The following is a 13,344-nucleotide window of genomic DNA, read 5'->3' on the forward strand; positions in this document are numbered from 1 at the left end:
TGCTGCAGCAGTGTCATTTCACTATTTAACATGAGCATTTTAGGAAAATGCCTAAAAGCCAATGATTTTAACTGGTAGGAAATGCAGTGAATCTAGCACTGGAATTGATTCCTACATTGCCAATTTTCCAAACTGTAGTAACTGTCACTAGGTATTGTAGTTTAATAGATAGTACTTTCAGCTGGTTTTGGCCTGGTGTGTTTCTTCTCCTACAGTGGATGCTAAGATAATAGACCTTCTCTTCATATTTTGTACATGCAAATAGGCAGCTGCAAGCCCACAGGAAGGTCATGACTCCAGATACATTTATCATACAGTTGGTTAGGGTACATTTTCTAAATATGGCAGAGTCAACATCTTGGCAAATGAGAAATAGTATCAAAGAGAGTGAAGAAAGTAGATTTCCTAGACCGGAAATGTTTCTACCTGGACCTTTTTCTATATTTTCCAATTATATTAATGATTCCAGAAGCAAGTCATCAGCTGCTGCCACTATGGACTTGCTCATCAAAACAGGCAGCTGCCTTTAGGCCAGTTAAAATCATTCAAGGATATTAGCACAATGTAGCATTATAACTTTAGGAGAATGTCATGAATTTGAACTTTCACTGCACATTACTTAAAATGGTCTCAAAACCTTGTGAGCAGTTCTATTTTAGCAAAGTCTTTTGGCCAAACATGTTCTGTAAATTGAAAGGCAGCAACAGAGCATCTTCAGAGCAGCCAAAAAGAGTCAGTTTGCAATCCACCTGTCATAAATTATTGATATTGTCCACTGCAGCGCAACCTTGAAACAAAGGTTTCTCCAGAAGATACCCACTTGTCTAACTCAAGACTGCCAAGGTGTCATATTAACTTCAGATAAACTTTGGTATACATGTTTGCACAAAACAAGGAATGGATTTTGTCCCCCATCACTTACATGGAAATGCAATCGGAAGGGATTTCCTAAATAGCCACTATGAATTGGAGGAATTGTAACAGAAAATCAGCTGTCTTATTGTTTTAAGACAGCTGAAAATGATGAACCTATCCCTGTCCTTTAAGACTATTATCTTTTTTTGTTGACATGTACTATTTATAGTGCTTTTGGGACATAGTGTTAATATTGTAGCGTCAAAACCCAGGCAACTAAGATTCCTGCACAAATTGCACATAGTAATTGAATATTATATAGGAGTGAGCTGAAAATGTTTGGGAATAAAGCTTTAAGTTTACTTTGTGATTATTCTACATAGGCCTATATCATCTTGCTGTCCTGCATTTCTCAGAAACTCATCTCTCAGAAATCCACACACACCATCTCAATCTACTGTTTTATAGTCTCAATGATAGAAGGAGCAGGAGCCGCTGGGGATGTAGCCACAGTACAAAAGACTTGGGAGAGCTGCTTTTGCTTCTTGTGTTAGGACTGAAGGGATCCAGGAGTGTACTTAGTTTGATGTTCTTTGACTTTTTGTCTTTGTTGGAACGAAGCCCGGCTATTAGAAATTCCTAGGCAATATCCTAGAAGCCCAGAGTCTGAGAGCATCCTCAGAGCTCTTATTACATCTCCCCAGCTACCAGGCAGAGACGCTGCAGAGGCTCTAATGAAAAAATTACAGGCAGAAGAGGGATGAGTACCGAGCCCAGGCACAGTCTGCATTTTACCGCCACTAGAAAGCTGACAACGAGGCACGGAGGAGTGGCAGGGGTGATATTTATTTTCCAAGAAGTGTTAAAATCAGATTAAGAGGGGTAAAAGACACCCAAATAAGAGTGACAGCAAAAAAATGGCTTAGAATGAGATAGGGGAGTGAATATTCCCAAAACAAAACAATTTGAATCAATAAACCACCTATGTCACTCAGCATGGTAATGTATGAGTAACTTAATTTCTTTTTTTCTGGCAACAAATCTTTAAGGGTAAGCTGTAACTGTTGTGATGTTTCTGCTCTGCACTTCCCAGACAGGACAGTGTTTTTTTCTTGGACTTCCTGTTTTAGCTTCTATATGTGGTACACTTTTGTGTTTTCTGCTCATGCTAACTTGTCAGTTCTTGTATGTCTTCCAAACACATTGAAATGTAAATCACATTTTACGCTTTTTTATAGACCTACATTACATTGGCTGTTAGATCTCAAAATATACTAGTTCTTATGAGGACTTTATAGAGAGAAATCCCCTATTTACAATGATATTGGTGTTCACAACTTTGTATTCAGCAGCATTGTTTTGATTTTCTTAGTTAGAAAAGTGGGTTTGTGGTATGACATTAAGCTAGATTTTTACTTTTGGGAATCTTGTAGTATTGGAGAAGAATTAGACTGTGTCACTTGGATGAGGTTGGAAGAAAAAGACAAGCACCAGGAGTGGAAAAGAGTTGGGAGAATTAATATTTGTTATCAGACAGTATATAATATCATAGCAGCTCAGCTCTTTCACATATCGGAGACAGATCAGAAATACACTCTGCAGTTGAGGGAAGTCCATTGAGGCCTTACACTATTTCTGATGGTCCTTACACTTGAATCTGTCTGGGTAGAATCAGTGCAATAGTTTATATATATAATATTGTGCATGGGGTTTATGTGAGGAGATCACTAGAAAAGCTATATCTTACATCACCCTTTACTCTGAAGGCAGCAGGGTCAAATCCCGGAGGATGGTTGTAAACGTGAATGAGTAATGTTCACAGGGTTAGAGTAGTGCTGAAGGGATTTGATTCACATGGAAGCCAGTCATGTTGAAATTGCACACAATCCCACTCAAATGCTCTGGCTACGAATGTGCTGTCTTAATAACACAGATGGGCTCGTTGTCAGTGTGTGTGATCAGATATACCAAACACACAGCAAAAGTGCAGTTCAGGACAGAGTTAATTCTGTATGTGGTGTACTAGAGGCAGAAAATTGGGCACATATTTGTCAGAATAAATCTAAAATGAAGATTTTGTAGATTCAATCATTTACTAAACACAAATAATTTCATCAGAACCCGATCAAGGCAATTCTATGATTAGTGCAGCTGTTTTGTCAACACATTCATCAGGTTAAATCAGGGAAATAAAACTTGAAATCTAAATAAACATAAACTGATTAACAGGCCCGTATTAATTGTAAATCCTCAAATTACTGTGTCATGTTATTACATTAGACTGATTTCTTTCAGAGCTATAAATCTTGGCACATGCCAGAAGTCGGTGATCAAGACAAAGACAAGTGTTTCTATTCACATTCAGACATGTTAGCAGTAGAAAATCAAAGTGTTAGGATCACAAATTATCTCCCAACCCACAAACAGCCATTTAGAAAGACGTTTTGAGTGAGATAAATTAAAATTGATGTAATGGTATTAGTAACGATGCAGCAATAATGAAAGAACGTCTGCAGGGCTGTTACAGTTATGTTTGGTCTGATGAAGCCAGCATTACTGAATCTAAATAACCTTGCCCAAACATTGTATGTGTTTATTCTTAGTTTCTTTGATGATATTAATGAACATTAGCATCCATATGAATACATTTAGCTTACCCTTCAGTAGTTTGAAGGTTGACAAGATCCTCTTATTCCACACTGTCTCACAAAATACATCTTCTATACCGTCTTGTTTTAATTTTTCATTAAAGCTGTATGATATTCACATTATATGGAGTGAAATATCAAACTCAAGACCTCATGTGTATTATGTCTGTAGTGGTCCATCAAATGAAAATATTCTACGTGTGCATCATTTACACAATTTTTTACATTGTAGGTTTGATCAAAGATTTGGCTTGATATACATGTATGATATCTTTGGAAACATTGGGATCTCAACTACTTTAAAATAACGACAGATTTAAATTTGATTTAAAAATTGTCCACAGTTTAGGTTTCAACAATGCTTGTCTGTCTGTACAGCATACATTTTTAACAGGGTATAGCTTAGTCTGGAATGGTTAGCAAAAGAAACGAAAGTAGTCTTTCCAGAATAGCGGTGCACAGCCTTGGAAGATGATGTACTTAACTCTGTATAAACAAAAAAAAGATCCTAATGGTGATCATCATGGAAGTGTTGATGAATGTGTGTAGTTTTATAACACAGTATAGTATGTTGTATCAAGCCTGCCTGCTATCAAAAGGCAGAATATTATTAGAACAACAGCAGGAGTCTCCACTAATCAGCTCTGATTCCACATGCATGGATTCATAATGATAAAAGGACAGATAGAAGATTCTTCCCTCTGTCTCCCCTAGGTTACCCAGCATGCATGTCACCAGTCTATTTCAGTTGCTGGATGCCCAAGACTATAAACACAAAAGGTCCCAACATTATGGGCTTAGTAATTCATGCTAGTCATATGGGGTCTAATTATGATAAGGTACAGTAGTTGGCTGATTCAGCGCCCTGCATTTTAAATCTGAGGCAGTAAGTTTAGATACTAAGATATTTTCTATCTTAGATATCCACAAGGGGACGTCTTAAGTGGTGTAAGATGCATACTGTATAAAACGTCCCAGGCTTGATTCTGGCCTGTTTCTCACTCCTAAAATCTACAGTCATTCTTCACTACTTCACTAACTACTGTATCCAGTACACACAGAAGTGCCAAGAAATATTCTTAAAACAGTGCAAGCAAAAAAACTTACTTAAACTTCCATGTTTAGATTATGTATGCTGAATGTAGAAGGGACCAATGTCCCCGCCCTGCTGAGTAACCAACACACAGCAACACAGTCAGCGTTTGCAATTGAGGAATACACTGCCTGAATGGCGAAGAGCTGTTTCACAATCAACTTCATAACCAAACTCAGGATGCAAAATGTAAAACACAAGTTTGAAGCAAAAGAGAAGCAACAAGACGCAATACTCTCTAAGGGGCTGTGTAGCATATTCTGAATTAAACAAAATTTCTAAACACATTTAAAGCCCTGGGCTAACAAATTCTGCCTTAAAATAGGACCGGATCTTCAGTATAATGCTACTTTCCCCCTTAAATTACATATTAATAAATATACATGTTGGTAAACTTAAATTACTAATCCAATTGTACTGCCCACGGACCACTTACTTTCTGTTACATCACATGGATGTCTTTTGATTTAGACTGTCTTACTTTTGCCAAGATATGTTTTGTAGTCCTCCTGGTATTGCAGCTTCACCTTTTCTAAGATGATTATTCACATTATACATGTTTGGGGGCCCTCCTGGTTTAGTTCAGTTCTGCCGTGGGCCAATTATCGTAAAACAAAATATTTTTTCTCATTTATGTGACAAGAGTTAGTGGCACAAAACTCTCCTGAATTATTATACATTATTATATAAGTGACCCATTTAATGAGTAGAAACTAGAAATGTTCCGAGTATAAATAGTATTGGTATTGCCTCTGATACTGCCTAAAACGCTGGTATTGGTAATGGGAAGTGCACTGATCCGATGCCACGTAATAAATCCTTAAATAAAATCTACGTTAAAGTATTTTAGTCATGTTCTTTTTCCATTATAATTATACGTCAAACTGACAAACACATTATACGACAAACACTTCTATACAACTGAAGAAAGAAAGTTAGACATGTCATCTATCTGTGACCCCACTCCTTCATGTATGGTTGAAAACATAAAAGACCACTGGAATCACTGCCATCATTGTAGTTTTTTATCTTTATGTAATAGTTCAAATAGCCCTTGAAAACGTAAAATAACTGATACTTCATTCCACTGTGTTTTTGATTGCAGCTCTAAAGTAGGGATGGGCAACCTATCAACGTCATATCAATACTGATATATGCGGCTAGATATAATATTCAATTTTATAAATGATGATATCTTGATATATTACCTTTATGACACAAGTGTTGTCCTTTTCCTAAATTTAAAGGCTGAATTAAAGTAAAGGGATATCATTTTTGGAACTCACCAGACTGTTTTAGCTGTTCTATTATTTGTCTTTAACCACTAAGTCAATTTATCCCAACATTTGGTAAATATTTTATAATGCACCAACTGTCAACACTCCAAAATCACCACAATATCAATATCGAGGTATTTGGTTAAAAATATTGTGATATTTGTTAATCACAGAAACAAATATTGTGATATTTGATTTTTTTCCATATTGCCCAGCTCTACTTAGAGGTAGTAGCTAGTAACTGTAGTAAAAACAACCCACAGTCACTTACTCACTGCTGACACAAAAGCATCAACAGAATCACTCTGTCTCACTTTGAGACAAAACAAGCCCAAAATTAGTCACTGACACACACACAACTCCTAACAGACTGTCACACAACCCTTTACTTTCTGTAACACACATCGCTTAGATAACAGTCTCCGTAGGGAGTCATCACATGCAGGCTAATTTTAGGAAATTCATTAATAGTGAGATTAACGGACATAACGCTCATAACAGAAGCCACAATGACTGTGAAGATGTCACTTGCTGACTAAATGTCAAGCTACTGGGATGTCCTCAGGTAGAATTCCTTTCCAGTGCCAGAGCCAAGTTTTGGAGCAGTTAAAGGCAACAAAATGTAAGACGAAGCTTTACTCAAGTGGGCAGCAGATAGGCAAAAGTGACAGGATTCAACCAATACACTTGAAAGGTTGTATGTATATTATATCTACAGAACTTACAAAAAAATACAGGATGTAGGTGTAAATGATTTAGAACATCAGTAGAAGAATAATGTCTTAAGCTTTGAGTCTTAGATTTGAAACCCTATCAAAACCATTGTTGTTCTCTAAGGTTCCTGAATAATTATTATTTTGGAGATGATTTAAAGAGTTTAATTCCTTTACTGAACTAACTGATCTACACTCACTTTCTGACCCAGTCCACAAATCATTACGTCCACTTACACACATGGTGGCTGCCCAGACACCACACAAAGGCAGCTTTATAAAAAACACTGCCAAGCTAATTAACTGGAGAGGTCGTTGTCAGATTTTCCAGTGCATCCCATAATTTATCACATCTCCTGGAGAGGCCTCACTCTTACAAATCATTCTAATTCTCTTTTTTCTGGTTTATAGCTGATATCAATTTTATTTTTTACTAATTACATTTTTTCCTCCTCCTGCGGCCTTTTATGGTCTGTGGGTTCTTGTACTGTGCATGCTACAAATCAATACACAAAATAGTCTAACAGGAATTCTACATAGTGAAACTAATTGATGTGCACAGCTTAGTCAGGCTTTCTTTCAAATTTATTGGAGACATTGTGTTACAATAGTGATGATATGGCATTATGTTGCACAGGAATGAGAAAATATATGGAAAGGCAAAGCTGCAGGGCTCGGTGATGTCGTCTACAGCTGCTCTTTATCTCAGGGACAACTAGCTAGGGAGGATTTTTAATTCAGGAACATACACATTTCTAATGAGGATAGAGATGTCTTTCTTTGTGTCACTATGTGTTTTTACTTTGTGCTCAGCAGGGTAAAAAATAAGCCACAACACAACTCTCTTAAATCAGTATCGGCCAAATATCAGAGATTAGATCAGTGCATTCCTATGACTGTATTAATGAAACCAAAAAATCTTGTGAATGAAAACAAAAAAATCTCTTTTATGAAGAAAACAAATAATGTTAAAACTAAAAAAAAAAGTTAACTCATAAAATAAGAGTCAGTGCTCTTGGAATTCTTTATGCTAGAAACATCACTTTACCGCTACAACACAAAGTACAATGAAATTAATAACAAGAAAAAAAGGGCAGGCGGCATTTAAGGTCAAAAGCACAGCATGCAGTCACACCTACAGATAATTTGATCCTCCAAACTGTAATGGACACACATTTGCACACATAGGAGTGACCTTTACAAACCAGGAATTGAGTAAATGCATGTTAGACCTTTCAAACCTTTTGTTGCATTTCAGATGTCAGCCTGCTTCAAAAAGGACATTATGGGGTTTAGATTACCTTGTTACTTCCAACAAACCACACTGCAGTTCATATGAAAGCAGACATAGTTTTGTGTGACAATAAAATATAATAATAATAATAAATAATATTTACATGTAACATGTCTGTGTAAATTCTTCTAAATTAACTGTGGCAACTTTGATCATGTATACACCATATACACCATTTCCCTGACACTAACTGGTATATACTGCATTCTGAGAAATTTCACCAAAGGTAAATTTTTTAACCTCAATACATTTTAAAATTCATTTTATTCACATTTGAGCCATTGTTTCTTTGTCTTTGTGCATACACAAAGTTGTATGCATCTGGATCCTGGGCAGTGTTTGCTTTATACTGAGCCAACTTACACTTCAAAATTTGACTTAAATCAAGACTACTCTTTTAAAACCAATCAAAGTGATTCAACGATCTCTAACTTGGCAGAACTCCAGGTTCACTGGAAAACAGACATTGAGTACTGACACCAAAGAAAGTTTTAAACCACCAAGAGTTCTTGTAGTTGGAGGCTCAGGGTTAAATAATTAAATGCAAATCATAGCTGATTCAGTACAAAGCATAAGTTTGATTAGTCAAGGCTTTAGGAGTGCAATAAGTTATTAAGTCTGGACACAAGTTATTTTGGAAAGCTGACATTTATTTTTAAATCACACCGTTAATATTTGCCTTAATCTATCTAGGGATGGTTTACTGAGCAGAACAAATCCGTCACATCGTTTTTTATATTGCAGTCATGGAAAGAGTTGTCTGCCTCTCTCCTTCACAAATTATAGAACAGCCGGTAATGTTGAATTCAGTGATTAGTTTATAAACGCAGATTATGGTTATATTTGTTTGAGCCTGTGGATGTTCTGAATGCAGATCTCAAAATTCCCAAACCTGTCCTCTGCTGTAAATTAAACTTTACATTAAGAAACTGAGATGCATTTATACAGTAAGCAAGTACCTTGCTGAGGAGCTCAGACTGTTGCTTTAACCAATACCATTTTTTTTTAGATTAAAACATAACCTATAATATAGTACAAAAAAAGGATACAGTCATATTTTTATTTAACTCAGTATAACTATTGTAATGTCTAACTATGCTTCCAGTTGTTGAATAAAGCGTTACGCTGCTTTTTCTGACTGGATGTTTTGAAGTTTAATCATAAAATGCTATGTACTATAGCGGTCTTTTTTTTTGTCTTTCGACCCTTTTGGAGTTTTTTAAAATATCACTGTATTTTAGTGACCTTCTGTGGCTGTTTGCTCAACTCTGAGCCCTACAGGCTGTTTGGCTCAGAGTTTAGTATTTATATAATTCCTGAACTGTTTATAGTGGAATTAATAGTGTGTGGTCTCCCATCAAACTACTGTAGCCAGTTTTTAGTTGCTGTTGTTTTTTGTTCGAACTGACATCAAATCACACAGTGTCCTTATGAGGAGGGAAAAAACAGAGCACAATAGCACCGTCTCACTCTGTTGTCAGGCCTAGAGCAAAGACCCCAGAGTCAGAAGTATTCAGTGCCTGGTTAAAATCTTTATAGGACACAATGCTGCACTGGGAAGCCAAGTTCTGACTGTGACCTGGCAAGCTCTGAGAAGACAAATAAAAACAGTGCATAAAAAGGATGCTAAAAAGGGATATACGAATGGCTGGTTGAGGGGAAAATCAGTATACAAACATGCTAACTGAATACAATTTTGAAAATATTGAATGTAGATGGGCAAATTTAATATAGCTGTTAATTGGACTTCATACAAGTGATTTAAAAGTGGAAATATGGAATAAAAAGTGTCTAAGTGGAATGAAAGTGTGAACTTTTTGTAAAATATTGGCTTATGAAATTAAAAAGTGGCTAAAGTGGGTTAAAATCCCATCTACCAGCTTACATTATGAGATGTGTGTGATGCCACTGGTAATGTTGCTGATCCTGAGAAACACAATTACTTAAAAATAACAATGGCCAAAGGTAATAAAGTGCAGTGTGTTTTAAAATAAAATTATTTGGCTCTGCATGTATGTAGAGTTGGTCCTTTAATGAGCTATTGTCCCACATACAAACAAAACAAGCGGATATATTGCTATCTATTCTCATTCTGCTCTCATGAACTTATAAATACAGGTCACTGAGGTCAGGCTAGCACAAAGCTGACTGAAAATACTACAGAATATCAATGTTCAAAGATGTAAATGTAATGTTTTAAATAAACCCTTGTCTAATACTTTGTTGTAGGTCTAAAAATGGCATTGCAATAAAAGCACTGGCACTATTTTGTTAGCAATTTTGCTAACTATTTTAAAACAGCAACAGTTAAATTGATAGCAATATTATTTGTTTTAGAATTATTACAAAGACTATATTAATAATTTCTTGTTGAGTAACAGGATAATAGAGGTACAGTTCCAGCAGTGTGGAAGCAGGGAGGGGCTGAAGGGCAACTGTCCAAACCTCGCAACTACAATCACTCTGAATTCAGGCCATTGTTGGAGTTTGTAGAAGCTATGGAGCCACCAGACCATGTAACACTCACTACTCAGCCCCCAGTAGTGGCCTAGATACTGGGGAACTGCACTAGTTTGATGCTCTTCTTCTGCTTCTGCTGTTGTGGGGTTTCCACCCTGAGGAAGAGTTTCATGTGTCATTTGGCTTTCGCTCAAACAGGAATTACAGCCCTTTTACAAATTTGCTGGAAGGAAAACATCCTCCCACTGTGTTTGAATTGTCCCCTGTGGTCAATAAGAGACACACTGTCAACAAGCAACCGTACGGCAATGCAGTTATTGACCACAGTTTGAGCTAGTGAGTCAGGTTAAGAGTCTCAGGTGACAGAGAAATGTGTAATGCAGCACAACAGCACTAATTTTCAAAAAGTGAATAACTGAATTGCTAAATGGCTTTTTAAAAGGAAATTCTTATGTGAAAATTACCACTCAATATTTTGGAAACAAGGATGGTTAGGTATGCATTTTAGGCCTGAACATCTTCTGAACTTAAATATATTCTTTGCTCTCGGGCCAAATGTATGTCTTTTTTCTATGCATTGCATATAAAAAGCTATTTAGCTGAATTAACTGAAATATTTCTCTAACCTATGTGATAAAAATAAAATAAAAAATGTAAGGTGGTATGAAGGTGACACCGCAGGGGGGACATGTTTCCTGTTGCCTTTAATCAAACGTTGTATGCATCAGTGAGAAAATGGATTTTCTCACATAAATTCACTCAACAGCAGCACTGATCTTTTTTCTATTATTCAGCTCTGAGATTCCTTGGTTGTCATCCCAAGTTTGTTGTTTGTTTGATCATTTTGTATTCGTACACAAATATGTATTTTTTTCCCTCTTCTTTGGGGTTTACGTCCTGATTTAACTTCATCACTTCTCAGTTAACAAATTTTAACGACAACCAAACAAGACCACTAAACTCAAACTAAACCAAACTTGATTGTGTTGAAGCAAGGTGGCCAGTCATGTACTACACAGCTCATTGGAAAGCGCTTGGCGTTTTTCTCAAAGAGTCTTTGTTTGGCTGCAGATTCCAGTGACCTTGCTGGACACCGGCAGGGTGAGGGAGTGAGCGAGAGACAAAGAAAAGAGAGGGAGGTGAATATAAGAGACAGAAAGAGAGAGAGAAAAGAAAAGGGAAGCTGAGGGCAAAAGAGGAGAGAGAGAAAGAGAAAAAATGAGAGGGGGTGTTACAGGAAAATTAGAATAAAGCATGAGATAGAATAATGAGAGAGGGAAAAAAAAACAGTCTGAGCAAGAGAAACAGAGAAGAAGAGGTGTAGTGAGAGAGACGGGAATGAAAACAGGCACGTCAGAGCAGAAAGACAAATGAGACAGGGCTGGAGAAACAGAAGAGAGGAAAGTATGGGCTATGGCAATAAAGACACAGACCACCAGAGACAGAGAGCAAGTGAGAGGAGTTGTATGTGATTGTGAATTTGTGCATGTAAAATTGAAAGACATTTTTATGAAATTGTGTACTTTTGTGTGTGAGAGAGACAGAGAGAGGGCAGAGAAGTGTTTGACAAAAGGCTATTGTTGTGGAAGTGGCCATTTTGAATCTTCCCCTGGTTCCGGATGGCTCCACTTCTGTGTCCCAGCCTAGTTGTTTGGCCTAGTTTCTCATTAAGTCTCCACTTGTACGATGACAGCGTTTACTCTGTGTCGGCCTACTCACTATTTATGGCAAACATCATTACAATTACTCCAGACGTGGCGCAGCTCAATGCCACATAGATGAAAAGAGTTTCTCTCCCGAGGGCAGCACATGGTGCTATAGCATATTTGTTCATGTGCTTATGCATATTTAAGCCTGTTAACTACAAATCGAAAACACTTTTGATATGTGCACACCAATTTCTACATGGACTATTTTGACAGTTCTTTTTTTTATCCATTGAAAGATGCTCTGACAGCCAGGTTTTGACTAAGCTGCCAAACAGCTACCAATTTCATAAAAGAGAAGAAGAACTTAACTCACCATGTCTCTTTTATATATTTGACTAAATAACATGCCAATGCTCTTCTGCAACCATCTCTCAAATCTTAGATGTTGAAATGTTTTTAACAACAAACATTAAAAAAAAATGTTACATGTCCAAAATGACTAATGCTTTATCAGGGAAAAATAATTGACACTTTAAAAAACTACTGGTGGCTAATTGTTCGCCAATATTGATAAGGTGTGGTTAATTAGCTTTCTTCAGCAAGGTTTTAGCAGCTACACATTGATTTTATGCTGCTCTGGTGTTTACAATCACTTTGATATGCAATACAATTGCTAAAGGTATCAAGCACAAATATTAAACATTTAACGACTCACGCTGTTTTATGTCAATGTAATCAATGTAAATTAAATGTGGACTGGTGACTGTTTGGATAAAAGGTAAGATTCAAAGATGTCACATTGGGATCTCAGTACTGAGTACACTGCCTCACATTTAATAAGGTCCAGAATATCGACTTCTAACTAGTTCCACCTCATAAATGTATTTCATAATAAGAGAAACCAGTAATGGTCTGCACAGGCAGTGTATGAAAACACTATAAAATCCATTAACAAACAGGATTATATCCACAAAGGAAGACTTCTTCCGCAGTGACTGACGATCACAGGAATGGAAAGAAAAACTACACTCAAACAGACACGCACAATATCCTTATGAAAAAGGCATAACCTCTCTTTGCATGCACTGTCGGCACATACATACATGCAAGTTGTTGTGCATACATACACAGAAACCCAGATAAACAGAGACCTCTGCTGCCTTTTTATACAGTGAGTCACAACACAATGATTCAGCTCCATTGATCTCAACCTTCCCAGCGTCTGAGTCAGTCCTTTTGTTATTCCTTTCTACGAGTAGACTCATCTTACATCATTCAAAAAGCGGCTTATTCCACTGAAGCATTTCTATAAATGAGACTCACTATGTTATACAACTGAACTTCCAGAGTTTTGA

General features: G+C 36.8%; 1 protein-coding gene across 38 annotated transcripts in view; it reads left to right on the plus strand.

Moving 5' to 3' along the window:
- Positions 1-13,344, plus strand: part of prom1a (prominin 1a) — a 73,489-nt gene that overhangs the window by 35,659 nt on the left and 24,486 nt on the right. The window lies entirely within an intron of this gene.

Source organism: Etheostoma cragini, chromosome 10 (genome assembly GCF_013103735.1).
Source record: "Etheostoma cragini isolate CJK2018 chromosome 10, CSU_Ecrag_1.0, whole genome shotgun sequence".
NCBI classification, from domain to species: Eukaryota; Metazoa; Chordata; class Actinopteri; order Perciformes; family Percidae; genus Etheostoma; species Etheostoma cragini.